The following is a 16,592-nucleotide window of genomic DNA, read 5'->3' as shown; positions in this document are numbered from 1 at the left end:
ATGAAATTTCAAAAAAATGTTGTGTTCATTCATTGATAATTTTCATATTTAATAAAAATGCAAAATAAACCAAAATGATAAGCAACGTATATTTTTTGGAGAAAACGGAAATTACCAAAAAAAAAGGAGGAATGATTCGACTGCGTAAGAATATTTGAGACAACTCTAATTTCTTGGAACTCCCTAATTATCTGTGAGTAGAACAAATATTTTGTTTCTACTGGAAGTTCTTTAAATTCTAATTAATTCCTTAAGTTTCAGATCATATTTTCGACTGAATAAGGCAGCGTTTGTATTCGTATTAAACAAGTTGGAAGGTCAATTTAAAAATGCAAGCACCTTCTTAATCCCTGCTATACTAAATTTAGCTGCTATACTAGGTAAGCCCTATCGGTCGGAGCGGAATTTTCTCCGCAACGCATCCGTTTTCGGATTGTAGTTGATAAGAACTGTCAAACTTTATTCTCGTTCCACATTATCCACGAATAAAATAATCGCGCGTATTTAAGCTAAAAAAATCATTCTTGTTCATTCATTCGCGACGAATTAAAAATTGTCATGTGATAGAAATGTCAAAATCGACGAATATTCGTTCATTCGTTGATCTTGCTCATGTGAATAGTGCTTAATTATATGCAACGGTTTTTAAATCAAAACTATCGAATAAAGTACCCTCCCTATTTCAAACATATGTTTTTGTTTCTATTTGAAGTGTCAAAGGAAAAATATAAATTTAAAAAAAGCTGTTGAAACTTAATTTGTATTTATTTATTTGACTTTATACTATTGAATATTAAATATTGAATCCAATGTGCTAAGGGCGCAAAATAAAGAAAATTGTTGCGTTTTACACAACATATGTTTACATTTTGATTCAAGTTATGAAATTTTCGATCATGAAGATTTAAACAATACGGAAGAGGAAATTCATGAAATTCAGACTTATTTGCTTCGAAGCCAAGCAGCTACAATTCGAAATGAAATAGTTGAAATCTACTTTAATGCATAAACATTTATTAAAAATAAATGTATATATTTGAAAACAAAAATATCACAAGCCTTCATGGTGTTTGTCTTTGGTTCTTAAAACTAATTTTTCAAAAAAAACTGGCCTCCTTGGCGTTTGCCTTAAAATGATTAAAACTAAAAAATTAAAAAATTACTTGCCTACATGGCGTTGTTTAGGTTTCTTAGAAATAAAAACAAATACAAATTGAAATAAGTAAAAAAAATCAATCCATCAAAATGTTGGCTTTTGCAATTTCCAACTCCAATTTTGTTTTTTTTTCAGTTGGAGCTTCTGCAAAGCTATTCTCCTCATCTCAGTGTTGTGAGTTTGGGCCTCTTTTAATTTTTCTCTTTCAATTTTGTAAACATCTTCAAGTGACCAAGAAACCCTTTTTAAGGTTTTGGTTGCGTCCTTTTAAAAATGTTCTTGATTTTTAATCTGTTTTGTTAAAAGCTGTCTTCTTTTTTGTTCTCATCAGCGACAGCGGTATTTGATGTGGACGATTCCGCAGGTGGCACTTGGCGTGATGTGCTTCCCGCTCTAATGCAACTTACAAAGCTGCCAATATTTGTTAAGGTTATCACAGCGTCCTCTAAAGGGGTGAAAGACTTTTGCATGCATGGTCCTCTCACCAGTACCCGCTATTTCTATTTTATTTGTCTAGGGCGCATTCACAAAGCTAGTGGCTACGTAGTCAAAATTCAACTAGTTTTGTGAATGCACAATTGCACTACAAAGGTAGTCAATCCGGAACTGTCATATTAATGACAAATACAAATATATAAAAGAGGCTGGGATGCGACCCACACTAATAACTTCCCATCCCGTCTGTCGTTTTGTCTTGCTTGAAAGTTTGTCTATATGTACTCTTATCAATTTTAACCAAATTTGCGTACTATTTTTTGTAGATTTTATTTTTTTATGAAAAAATGTACTGTTGGATTTTTATATAAAAATTACTGAATATCGAAAACAATGTTTTCTGTGAAATAAAATAAGTTTGAAGCCAATATTTTTTATTTTTGAAAAGCTATTTGAGCCGAAAGTAAATTTTTACCAAGTTTTAGTATTGTTTTTTTAGAGTTTTATTCTTTGTAAAAAATCTGTCAATTTGAATTTTTTTAAAAATTTTACCAAATGTTGAAAACAATATTTCTTATAAGATAAAATTAGTTAGAAGCTATTATCTCAAAGTTTTTAAAAAATATTTGAGTCGAAAATAATTTTTTACCAACTTTTGTTAATTTTGTTTCGGTTTTTATTTTTTTTGTAAAAAAAACTGTCAATTCGATTTTTTTTCAAAATTTTACTGAATGTTGACAACAAGATTTTTTGAAAGATAAAAGGGGGAGAGTACGATAACTTTGGCGCCGAGATATAATAACGGTTTTTGGTAGAGGGGCTTAATACAAGCATTTTTTACTATGGGAGGGGGGGGTCTATCTCCCCCCGTTTAGGCGGTAGGGGCAATTTAAAAAAACATGTACTTTAAATGGAAAAAAAATAATTAAAAAATAACGGTAATACTTACAATTAAGTATTATACCTTTTTTTAAAGCCAACACTTGTGTCTAGTAGCTTGTTTTTAAATCAAGTCAAAACTATGCATAGTTTGCGAAAAACACTGTTTTAAACTCAAAATTTGGTAAAAAAAAAAGTTAAAAATATGGTTTAGAGTGTAATATTTCAAAACTTTTAGATTATCTACAATTTTTTTTTTTAGAATACATTGCCCTTATTTATTTTTGATCGAAAACTGAAAACTAGATGATTTTATGTCTTTTAGTTTTTGAGAAAATTGAAAATAACCACAACTACTATTTTAATTTAATTCTTTTTTTTTGCTTCAAAAATCTTATTTTGATAGTAACAATGGTAGGTGCAAGTTTGGTTGTATGCAACAGTGGGATCCGTAAGGGAGGGCATGCTGCCCCCCTGCAACCCCCCTGCTTGGGCTCACTATAGGATTTGGGGTGGGTGCAAGTTGGAGTGCGTGCAAAGTGAGGAGGGAGCAAGGTTCGGTGAGTGCAAGATGAGGTGCATTCAAAGTTTTTTTTGCATTTAAATAAGCTGAATTAAAAAATAATTGATATTATATACATAAACATATGTACATATATGTCATGTCCATTTCAATCTCTTTTTTTCTAAATATACCGTTAGGTACTTGACAAAAACTTTAACATTTAATATATTTGAGCATAAAAATGTATTGCATTATAAAAAAATTTGCATTACCTTTACAACAACACAACGGAAGCAAATTCTCGTAGTTTCTTAACATGCACATATGTTTATGTCATACATAAATATGCATATAACTATGTACACACATATAATGCAGCCATAGTAAAAAGTATGTACCTATATAGTTAGATCATAAATAACAAGAGGAAGCATTTGATGTTTAACCGTTTTTTTTAACAAGTTTGGTGCAGGTTATTGTTTACCAAAGCCATTCTCCATTTAACGTTTGAATAAGTCGGATTCCCTTTTTAAAAATGGCGGCTAAACATCCACTTCTTCACCCAAAATTAAATAATTTTTCGATTTTTTGTTCGTTTGGGGATTTGGTATCAACAAACGAAAAAAGTTTCGCGTTTTTGGAAGAAATCGGGTTAATTCCCTCCAAAACGTCTACTCCACCTCTGTGTTGTGATATTTTAATGACCGTGGAAAATTCAAAAAGATCAAAGTTCGGTTGGTTTTGGCGATGTTCAAAAAAGGGCTCAAAAAGAAAAGGTGACAAAACTTGTAGAAATACAATCAACCCATCAATAGGAACATTTTTCCATGGCCCTCAATGTCGGCTAGAGATAAATGAAGTGCTTGCTATAATTATCTCTTTTGTGATTAAAATGCCTGTAAACATGGTTTTCCAGGTAATTAATTAAATCTTAAGCTACAATTTAAGGATTTTGTTTTAAATATTTTCGTAAATTCTCAAATTAGCAATTAATTGCTTGGCGAAATCACGACAATAAAGATAAATTAAGTAAATCTACCATCATAGATTACTATAATTATTGTCGGGAAATAGCCGAAATAATATCCTCCCATATTGATATTAATATTGGCGGTGAAGAAAAAACGGTTCAAATCGATGAAACATTTTTAACGAAAAGAAAATACCACAAAGGCCGTGTCACAGAACAGATGACAATTGTAGTGTTGGGGCTATATTGCAAAGAAGATAAAGTCGGACGTTTCTTTAAAGTCAATTCCAAATGTAGGGAAGATTTGTGGCCTTATATTCATAAATATGTTAACCCCAATACAAGTCGTATCTGTACCGACAGCGCACGCCAATACATAGGTGTTGAAAAATTATTCTCCAGTTCTACTAGTCATGGCGTAACAAACCACAGCAAAGGCGAATATGTCGACAAAGCCGATAAGACTAACACAATAAACGATCTAGAAAATCAAAATAAACTTCTGAAAAAAACAATTTTATGCCGCAAAACCACACTCCACATCCATCAATATATGGCACTTTTCTTTTATAGAAAATATTGCCTTGAAAAAAAATATAAAGACGATTTGGGATCCCAAATAATGGAATTCTTACTAGATATGACAAGTTATGGTTAATGGACAAGAAAGTGTAGGTCTGCAACTAAAGCACTTCGACCCTCCCGACGTTTGCAGTGAACACCTAGAAGATGTGTTACCGCCAAAACAACCACGGCTCTTGACCATCAATGACGACTTAACGAACTCCACAGTGACACTAGTACGGACGATGAATTCATTGACGAGACCTACATACCTTCAACACATTGAAAATTAACGTGACTATTTTTCAATAACTCCTGACTTACTTAAAAACTAACTGACTGGGACGCGGAATGCAATGCAATTCTACCTCCTCGTGGTGCATTCTGGGTTATGCTAAATGAATTGCTTTACTTGACTCACAAAATGACCTAATCTTTAACAATTATCCTGAAAGTAAATACCAAAAAAACTCTTTAAAAAGTAGTTTTAAAAACCCCAAAACCAAAATAAAACAACAATCACATATGTAGGTATATACGAAATTTCTAATGCAAACAGTAAGATGCCTAAGGGGGGGCATGCTGCCCCCCTGCAACCCCCCTGCTTGGGCTCACTATAGGATTTGGGGTGGGTGCGAGTTAGGGTGGGTGCAAGGTGGAGAGGGTGAAAGGTTCGGTGAGTGCATGCAAAATTTCATATGCATCTAAATAAACTGGATATAAAAAAAGTAATTTAATTGAAATATTTTGTTTTGGTAATTTTCAATTTTCTCAAAAACTAGAAGACATAGAAACATCTAGTTTTCAGTTTTCGTTAAAAAATAAATAAGGGCAATGTATTCTAAAAAAAAAAATTGTAGATAATCTAAAAGTTTCGAAATATTACACTCTAAACCATATTTTTAACTTTTTTTTTGACCAAATTTTGAGTTTAAAACAGTGTTTTTCGCAAACTATGCATAGTTTTGACTTGATTTAAAAACAAGCTACTAGACACAAGTGTTGGCTTTAAAAAAAGGTATAATACTTAATTGTAAGTATTACCGTTATTTTTTAATTATTTTTTTTCCATTTAAAGTACATGTTTTTTTAAATTGCCCCTACCGCCTAAACGGGGGGAGATAGACCCCCCCCTCCCATAGTAAAAAATGCTTGTATTAAGCCCCTCTACCAAAAACCGTTATTATATCTCGGCGCCAAAGTTATCGTACTCGTGCCGATAAAAGTAAATTAAAATAAATATCTCAGAGTTTTGAAAAGATATTTGAGTCGAAAATCAATTTTTACCAACTTTTATACATATTTTTTTAGGTTTTTATTTTTTGTTAAAAAAACTGTCAATTAGATTTTTCTCAAAATTTTATCAGATGTCAAAAACATTATTCGTCGTTGCACAAAATTGTTTTAGAGATGAAACCATATTTCAGTCGTAAAATTTTGGAGGTTACAAATTTTTTTATCTAGTTTTTTTGATTTATAAAAAAACCGTTATATTTATTTTTTTCAAAAAATATACCTGCTTTGTATCACGTTACAATATACTATATAAAATTTAATTCAAGTCTCTAGCGTTTTTGGTTCGTAAGATATTTAGGGTTAACCAAAATTTTCACCTTTTTTTAAACTGCTATGGTAAAAAAACCACCCACGCAATTTTCTTGAGAGCCCTTTCTGCATCTTTCTGCCTTATTATCTGTATAACAAAATTTATTTGAAGTCGATATCTCTTTTGGTTCTTGAGCTATGGACGACGAAAAAAACGTCGCGAACGTACGGACGTACGAACTTACGTACACACTCACGCACAGACATCTTTCTAAAAATCTTTTATTTCGACTCTAGGGACCTTGAAACGTCGAGAAATTTCAAAATTTTCAATTTGACAAATCGGACCCATTACAATAACTTCCTATGGGAAGTAAAAAATAAGAAACATTTGTGTTTTTAGACCTTTAAATAGTTGTTTTTTTTTTAAATTCAATGAAACCAAATAGAAGTTATAATATAATTGATTTATGTATATTTGTTTTTAAATACCGAAAGGTTCATTTCATTTTGAATTATTGTGTCCTTACCGAGCAGCTGATTGTGAAACGTCAAAACCAGAGCACTAACCTTGTAGCCGAAATTTGTAACCGAATGGGCTTTTGTTATTAAATTTATTCTAATTGAATAAATATTTTTAAAATCGAAAATATAACCTTTGAAACCCACTTGACACCGACCGACGACGACGAACGCTTTCAATTTATGTTTTTTCTTGTATGACTGTTTTCAATTCCAAGTTGTAAACAAAATGTAACTACCCTCTCGCTCTAAAGCTAGGATAGGTGCACTGCTCCTACTAAAAGGAGATCTTTTGTCTTATGCGTGTGTAGTGTGTAATGTTTTCCCTTTTTTTTAAATGTCACTCGACAGCACTATAATTGAGTGACATTCACCACTCCATTTATAGGATGTATCGGTGATGGAAAATCGCAACTTTGTTGCCGCATCATATGGCAACATATTCATGTTGCATTACACTGTTTGAATGCAAGTTAATGAACAACATTGTATAAGTATAAAAAAACCTGGAGCTTTTCACCCACAAGTGCATTATGGATAATGGTTGTAGGCCTAGGAAGAAACAAAGGCTGGAAAAGTAGGAGTAGGTGTGTGGGTGTTGATATAGGGTCCATAAAGAAAAAGCGTTGGTAGGAGGTTTCTTTTTTAACCAAGACACCCCAGAGACAACAAGTCGAGCAGCGGAAACCCTATTACGATATTTATTTAAATAAATATTTCGATACTCACCCAGAAAAAGACTTGGCCAATCGGTTATTTTGAAGTCAGATAGGAAATTCAAAATTTTGTTTGAAAGTAAGTAAATTACATCAATATAGTGAAGTTCAAATGAGTAAAGAACTTATTTAAATTTTAAGGAAATTAGGACGAACGTCCCATTATACGAGGGAGAATAGATATATATAATCATATATATTTATATATATATACATATATACTCCACCACATTCCTTAAAAGGAGTTAAACTATTAAACCGCCTAAGGTAAGGTTTCCTAATTATTTTGGCATAACAAAATTACCATAAACCGGCAGTTCGCTAAAAATTGTGTTTTTTAAACTAGCTAGGTCGTCAAAATAAATTTTGGCGGCCTGAACAAAGGGACCAAAGGGAACAAAGGAATACCTATCCTTATGACGGTTCAGGAAGTGGTAGCAGAAAAGAAAAGTCAAAGTTCAACAAGGCATAAGACAACGTCAATTTTTAAAATTTGTTTTAATTGCAAAAGTGCATAAAGTGATTTTTATAAATTAGTTAATTTTGTAAAAAAAAAAAAAAAAAAAAATTTAATTTCTTAATTAATCATATACAAAAAAATCAATTTTTATTAATTAAAAGTGCATATATACATATATATATATATATCAGTATCTTGGCGTGTATTCATATGCGTACACAGATATATATATACATATACTTATAATTGAATTTTTAGTAACAATTTTGCTAAAGTAATTTTTCAAAAAGAAAGTGGTGGTAATTTTTGTGTGATTTTTAAAACAAAAAAAAAAGGAAAGTGCATATTGCTCATCAGAACCGCCAGGATTCATCGAGGAAGTGGCCACTGCGTCGAGAATTTTGGAGGTAAGTTTTTCTTGTAGTTCATGTCCCAGTTGACATATATATATATATATCACTCAAGCGTTGCCCCCTTTTTCATTTCAAATTTTACTCTTGTTTTAAATAATTGAAAGCATATATATTTTTTATATTGGTTTTAATATAATGACAATAACCTGAATTATAATTAAAATAAATGTACCTAATGGAATTATTAAATTATATGCACCTTATATAAAAATATGAAATTTTAATTTGCTTTAAAAAAGGGGGAGATGAGGAAGTGAAGATGAAAGGGTAGGAAGGAGGAAAAGAGGAGGTGAATAAAAGGGGTTGTTTAGCGAGAAAGCATCAATACCAGCTAGATGCAAAGACTGGCATATTTTTTTTGCTAACGAGGAGGTCATGGAATCCACTCTTGAGCTAGCGAGGGATATTTTTTTTGTGCCAGCAAGGACCTCATCGGAAGAAACTCGTTACAAAAATGGCGCCCAGAACGTGGTGTCCTACTATCAGCAGATAGTGAGGCAAACATTTATTTTTTTTAACTTTTTCATTTTTTTTGAGTCACAAATTTCAGTTTAACATTTTTTTTTCTTTTCATATTTTTTTTATTCAGCATCGTGTCGATTGCAGCTTACGAAATGACCGTAAAAACCTAGTCTTTGGGCATCTGAAGAAAAAGGTATCCAAATCGCAGGTGGATACGGTACATCTCAAATTTTTTTATATTCACATTTATATGAGACCTCTTGATGCAAGTGGTGTCTTGGATGGTCCATATAAAATTTTGATTTTCACAAATTTCAGCTGAGTTTTTGGAATTTTTCAGAGTCTTCATATGATGATGTTGATTGTCACTGATGTCCTGAAAAGTTTTAAGAATCACAGCTGAAATAATTTACAACAGATTACATAAACAAACCACTAGTTTATTTTAATTTTTTTTATCATTGATTTTTTTTTTGTTGACTCGAAATAAACCTCCTTTTTATCCTCAGCAGTTACCTTTTTCGAATTCATTTCTCATCTTCCCTTTATATTTTTATGATAGAAACAAAAAAAAATTGATTTTTTTATTTAAAGTTTCAACTACAAATATATAGTAAGTAAGTACGATTCCTATCATACTTACATACATATTATATACCATATAATATATTAATTTTGATATAAAAATTTCTTTTATTGAACTACAATAATCAGATCATTAATTCTATTAATATACAATTTATATAAATCACTTTAAGAATATTTTTTGATTTAAAACAAACATTTACATATTTTGAATTGAAACTACTATCGAGTTTTTGAAGAAGCAATTTCGAGAAGGAAATCGATTTTTTTTAAGTAGGTTTTTAGAGTGAGGCCTAAATTTTAGTTCAATTAAAGGTCAAAAAGACAATTAACTAAAGTTAGGTTCGTTCGACCGAAGTATGAGCAGAAGTCGTCGGATTTCAATTTACGACGACATAGACGTTATAAACGCTCACCACGAAGCAACATTCGAAGAATTTTTTCAAAGGTTTAGAAATACGGTGGATAGGTTCAACCTAGATAACTCATTCAGTTTCTCAGAAGAATTAGAATCTTGTATTTCGAATTCAACTTTTAATATGGCGGATCAAGAAGATCCTCAGGTTTTGGAAGGCCAGTTACAAGCAGAAGATCTTAGTGAGGAACGAACAGATCAAGGTGAAGTTAATGTTAATCCGAATGAAGAAATTATTTCTAGGTTAGAACGGAGTATGGTTCAGAACCAAATGAGAATTTTTCAACAAATGGATATTTTCATGGGGAACGTGTTACAAAAATTAGAAGGTTTGCGCTTACAGCCGCAACAAACAGTCAACCCTCCTCAATTAGACAGGCAAAGCTCTAGGACGGCCCAAGTTCCTTTACCCAGGAGTTCAAGTGGCTCAACAACTTTTAGCGCTTCGGGTCCATGTAGGCTAGATCGTTGGAGCATTAAATACGATGGATCTGATAATGTTTCTGATTTCCTTTTAAAGATAGGAAGAATGCAATCTTCGTCTTCTTATACCGACGAGCAAATCGCAGCAAACTTTCATGTTTTGCTTGAAGGCCGACCAAATAAATGGTTTTGGGGATACGTAAAGAAGTATCCAAACGCGGATTTAGCTTCTATAAAAGAAGCCATGAAGAAAGAGTTCGGTAGGATGGAGTCTGAAATCGACATCTACATGAAACTCATGTGTCGAAAACAGGGTCCTAAGGAATCTTTCGACGATTTTTATGTTGCAATCAGTGGCTTGAACGACCGTCTGAGAGAACCTTTTAATGATAAGAAATTGATCGAAATTATAAGAGGTAATTCGAAAGAAAAATTAGGCGAGATTTTGTTGTCAGCTGAAGTCAAAAACTTAGAGCAACTTCGACAAAAAGCTCGCGAAGCTGAACGGTTTTTAAACAAACGAAATTTTAGTCATCGATCAGTCCATGAAATCGTAGTCGAAGAAGAATATGATTGCGATCAAAAAGTTGAAGACGTTGCAGCGATTTCTTCAAGACAAAAACCCATTTCAACTGCAAACTATATTTGTTGGAATTGCGACCAAAAAGGTCATGCATACCATTTTTGCCCATCCGAGGTAAGAAATTTATTTTGTTTTCTGTGCGGTGAAAAGGGTGTAACCACTATTCAGTGCGGTAAACACCAAAAGGGAAACTTCCCGAGGGACGAAACGAGGAGTGGAGAGATTCGTTCCTTAAGGAATCCCACGAACCACTCACAAAATTAAACAACAAACATGAAATGAATTTCACGGATGAAAACGACGAAGACCTGAGTCCGATTAAAATTCTAAAAAGGGAAAGGTCCAACGTCGAGATTGAACAATTTCATCCGATGGAATTCCATAATCTTAAATCTCTTCACGAGAGAAAAATAAATTATGAGAAGGTTCGATCCCGAATCTTCGGAACCAACATAAAACCAATAAGTTCTAAAATTTCTAAGTGTCGTTATCGTTTTCAAAATCGAAAAAAGTTTCGAAAACAAATAGTCGAAACGATTATATCGTCTAATACAGACGGACGCATGTATGCTAACGTCTTTTTAAATAATGAGTCGGTTTTTGGACTTCTCGACAGTGGAGCCTCGATATCCGTATTGGGTGAGGGATGCTTCGAGTTAGTTCGTAAGTTAGGGGTTGAAATGTTACCCTACAATAACGTAGTGCGTACGGCAGATGGCAATTCACACAAAATTGTGGGATATTGCGAGATCGAGACCAAATATAACGGCATATCAAAGAACTTAACTTTTTATTTAATACCAAATTTGACGCAAAAAGTTTATCTCGGTATGAATTTCTGGCGAAGCTTTCAGTTAATACCACAAATAAGCGAAGTCGAGTTGGATTTCACCTCCGGTGAAACTGAGGAAAACTTTAAAAACGAAACCGAGTTGATGAAACTTTCATACGAAGAGTCCTTTCAATTAGAAAATGTCAAGAGACAGTTTCCAAATTTCGTTGTCCTTGGGTTAGGAAAGACAGACCTTGGGTGTCACGTCGTTGACACTGGAAATGCAGCCCCGATTAAATCTAGGCATTATCCGTTGTCTCCAGTTCGACAAGGCGAAGTCTATAAGGAGTTAGATCGTATGTTGGAGCTAGGAGTAATAGAAGTAAGTAACTCGCCATGGAGTTGTCCCGTTGTGTTGGTAAGGAAACCCGGTAAAGTCCGCCTTTGTTTAGATTTCCGAAAAGTCAATGCTGTCACCGTTAAGGATGCGTATCCGCTGCCTCATGTCGAAGGTTTGTTAAGTCGGATAAAAGACACGCACTTTATCACGGGGATAGATCTAAAAGACGCCTATTGGCAAATTCCTCTACATGAAAAATCTCGGGAGAAAACAGCTTTTGCCGTACCTGGTAGGCCGCTCTACCAGTTCAAGGTAATGCCATTCGGTTTGAGCAACGCTGGACAAACGCTATGTAGAGTTATGGATCAAGTAATCCCTAGTCATCTCCGTGATAATGTGTTTGTCTATTTAGATGACTTACTGATATGTACTTCGGATTTCGAGTCGCATTTACGCATCCTTAAAGAAGTTGCATCTTATCTTCGCCGAGCAAATCTAACCATCAATTTGGAAAAAAGTAGATTTTGCATGAAGGAGATCAAATTCCTAGGCTTTATCGTAGGTCAGGGAAACCTGAAAACTAACCCAGACAAAATAGAAGCAATGGTTAATTTCCCAGTTCCAACAACTGTCAGACAAGTGAGGAGATTTTTGGGTCTGACTGGTTGGTATAGGAGATTTATCCGGAACTATGCCGATTTAGCCGCTCCCTTAACCAATTGCCTTCAAAAGAGATCCAAATTTGAGTTTACGTCGGAAGCACTTAAAGCTTTCAAAAAACTTAAAACAGCTCTGTCGTCAGCTCCAGTTTTAGCTGAACCAGACTTTTCGAAACACTTCATAATTCAATGCGATGCTTCGTCTGAAGGAGTAGGCGGCGTTCTCTTTCAAGTGGATGAGAACGGTAATGAGAAGCCCATCGCTTTCATGTCGAAGAACTTAACAAATCCCAGAAAAACTACACAGTTACAGAACAAGAGTGTCTCGCTGCCGTGTTAAGCGTACGAAAATTTCGACCTTACGTCGACGGATTGCCCTTTACAATCATCACAGACCATTCGAGTCTTAAATGGCTCATGTCGATGAAAGAGTTATCAGGCAGACTTGCCAGATGGAGTTTAGAACTCCAAGGGTATAACTTTTCAATCGAACATCGCAAAGGTAGCCTAAACGTAGTGCCGGACTGCCTATCACGGATAAACATGGATGAAATCACAGCGAGCGGAACGTTAGTGGGAAATGGGATTTGTGAAGATTCTTCGATAATGACATGCGGTGATATCGATTTAGATTCGGCTGAGTTCAATTCGCCACAATATACCCACTTGAGAGAAAACATCTCCGAAAACCAATCGATCCTTCCAGACCTCGTGGTGTCCGGAAAATTCATTTACCGGAGAGTCAGGTTTAGAACCGGAATTGCTGACGAAGAAGATTCACTCTGGCGATTATGGCTTCCAGATGAACTAACTCAAAAGTGTATTGAAATGTGCCATAATACCAAATTAAGTTGCCATAGTGGTTTTGATAAAACTTATGCTCGCGTACGATCCAAATATTATTGGCCGAAAATGATTAGAGATGTTAAGACTTACGTGAAAAACTGTGAAGTTTGTAAAATGGTTAAGGCGCCAAACGAAATTCTACGCCCACCGATAGTCAACCAAACAAAAACGGAAAGGCCCATGCAACGACTCTACGTTGATTTCCTTGGCCCGTATCCGCGTACTAAGATAGGAAACATTTACGTTTTCATTGTGGTTGACCATTTTACAAAGTTTATGTTTTTCAAAGCCTTACCAAAAGCTACGTCAAACCGTGTGATTCAATATTTAGAATCAGAGATTTTCCATACTTTCGGGACCCCTGAACAAATCCACTCCGACAACGGTCGTCAATTTGTGTCCAAAGATTTCAAAATCTTCTTGGATAACTACGGCGTTAAGCATGTGCGAACGGCAGTGTATTCGCCTCAAGCCAACATTTCGGAGCGGGTCAATCGTAGTTTTCTTAGCAAGTTGAGAATTTTAATTTCAAAGGAGCAAAATGACTGGGACCTTCACTTGTCCAGTATAGCATGTGCGTTGCGATCCGACATGCACGACGCACTCAATTGTCAACCCTATTTCGCCATGTTTGGACAAAACATGATAAACCACGGTTCTACCTATTCTTTGCTAAGAAAACTAAACGCATTGCACGATCCTGAAATGTTGGTCAAACCGCGCGTACTTAAATTGACACTAGCCAGACAGACGTTGTCGGAGAATTTGGACAGGGCATACGTTAAGTCTAAGAATCAATATAATAAAAGGTCGAAAAATGTCCCTTACCGTGAAGGTCAGGAAGTGTTCCATAGAAATTTCGCCCAAAGCAATTTTGCGCAAGGCATTAATGCCAAGTTGCTTCCGAAATTTTTAAAATCCCGCGTCAAAAAAGTAGTGGGCAACTGCATGTACGAGCTGGAAACTCGAGCTGGTAAACCTCTCGGCATTTTCCATGCCAAAGACATTCGGCAGTAATGCTGAAAAGAAAAGAAAATTGACCACAAAGTATCGAGTTCAAATTATAAAGAAACTTTGTTAACTTATCTGATTATGTTTGTTTACATTCTTCTGTTCCGGTAAGTGGATTCGCGCCCCACATTTAGCATTTATGCTGGCACAAACGAAAAACTGACAAAACGCGACCCGGTATACGTAAACGTAATTATTTACTGGTATTAACAAAAAAAAAAAAAAAAAATGAAAACTTTACCGACTAGAGATTATAAGTTCCCATAGAACGATCACTGAAACCCCGTCGGCAATCGATCACTGAAACCCCGTCGGCAATCGATCACTGAAACCCCGTCGGCAAAACGCAACTCTAATCGATTTATTATAAACAAACAATTTTTTTTGACACGAATATACCTATTCTAGAAAGAGGTGAACGACCTCTCGTCTTTTAACGGAGTTAAATTACATCATATAACTTTTAAAACGAGCAAACGGTTTGCAATTTGATTTTTTTTGCATAGCGGATTTTTATCGTGTATCTCATTCATACACGCTCCCGAACAATGGTTGTCGCAGTCACACATGTCCAAAACGAAATTTATGTACGATTTTTTTTTATATTTTTTGCAATAAAAACACTTTTTGGAATTAAATTTTCAAAAAAACACTTATACTGATTATCACAAAGTAATCGCAATAGCACTGGCTTAAGAGATTATAAGCGAAATCATCGCTAGAAATAGCACTTGCACTTGCACCTGTTGTTTACATTTGAACAATTTTTTTTTGCACACACTACCCGGCTACACGAAGAACTAAAGTGGGTTCGTTTCGCATATTCCAGATATATTATCTGAAAAACGCGAAGCCCTGTAACCGAATGGGCTTTTGTTATTAAATTTATTCTAATTGAATAAATATTTTTAAAATCGAAAATATAACCTTTGAAACCCACTTGACACCGACCGACGACGACGAACGCTTTCAATTTATGTTTTTTCTTGTATGACTGTTTTCAATTCCAAGTTGTAAACAAAATGTAACTACCCTCTCGCTCTAAAGCTAGGATAGGTGCACTGCTCCTACTAAAAGGAGATCTTTTGTCTTATGCGTGTGTAGTGTGTAATGTTTTCCCTTTTTTTTAAATGTCACTCGACAGCACTATAATTGAGTGACATTCACCACTCCATTTATAGGATGTATCGGTGATGGAAAATCGCAACTTTGTTGCCGCATCATATGGCAACATATTCATGTTGCATTACACTGTTTGAATGCAAGTTAATGAACAACATTGTATAAGTATAAAAAAACCTGGAGCTTTTCACCCACAAGTGCATTATGGATAATGGTTGTAGGCCTAGGAAGAAACAAAGGCTGGAAAAGTAGGAGTAGGTGTGTGGGTGTTGATATAGGGTCCATAAAGAAAAAGCGTTGGTAGGAGGTTTCTTTTTTAACCAAGACACCCCAGAGACAACAAGTCGAGCAGCGGAAACCCTATTACGATATTTATTTAAATAAATATTTCGATACTCACCCAGAAAAAGACTTGGCCAATCGGTTATTTTGAAGTCAGATAGGAAATTCAAAATTTTGTTTGAAAGTAAGTAAATTACATCAATATAGTGAAGTTCAAATGAGTAAAGAACTTATTTAAATTTTAAGGAAATTAGGACGAACGTCCCATTATACGAGGGAGAATAGATATATATAATCATATATATTTATATATATATACATATATACTCCACCACATTCCTTAAAAGGAGTTAAACTATTAAACCGCCTAAGGTAAGGTTTCCTAATTATTTTGGCATAACAAAATTACCATAAACCGGCAGTTCGCTAAAAATTGTGTTTTTTAAACTAGCTAGGTCGTCAAAATAAATTTTGGCGGCCTGAACAAAGGGACCAAAGGGAACAAAGGAATACCTATCCTTATGACGGTTCAGGAAGTGGTAGCAGAAAAGAAAAGTCAAAGTTCAACAAGGCATAAGACAACGTCAATTTTTAAAATTTGTTTTAATTGCAAAAGTGCATAAAGTGATTTTTATAAATTAGTTAATTTTGTAAAAAAAAAAAAAAAAAAAATTTAATTTCTTAATTAATCATATACAAAAAAATCAATTTTTATTAATTAAAAGTGCATATATACATATATATATATATATCAGTATCTTGGCGTGTATTCATATGCGTACACAGATATATATATACATATACTTATAATTGAATTTTTAGTAACAATTTTGCTAAAGTAATTTTTCAAAAAGAAAGTGGTGGTAATTTTTGTGTGATTTTTAAAACAAAAAAAAAAGGAAAGTGCATATTGCTCATCAGAACCGC

Source organism: Eupeodes corollae, chromosome 1 (genome assembly GCF_945859685.1).
Source record: "Eupeodes corollae chromosome 1, idEupCoro1.1, whole genome shotgun sequence".
NCBI classification, from domain to species: domain Eukaryota; kingdom Metazoa; phylum Arthropoda; class Insecta; order Diptera; family Syrphidae; genus Eupeodes; species Eupeodes corollae.
Note: the sequence above shows the minus strand (reverse complement) of the source record.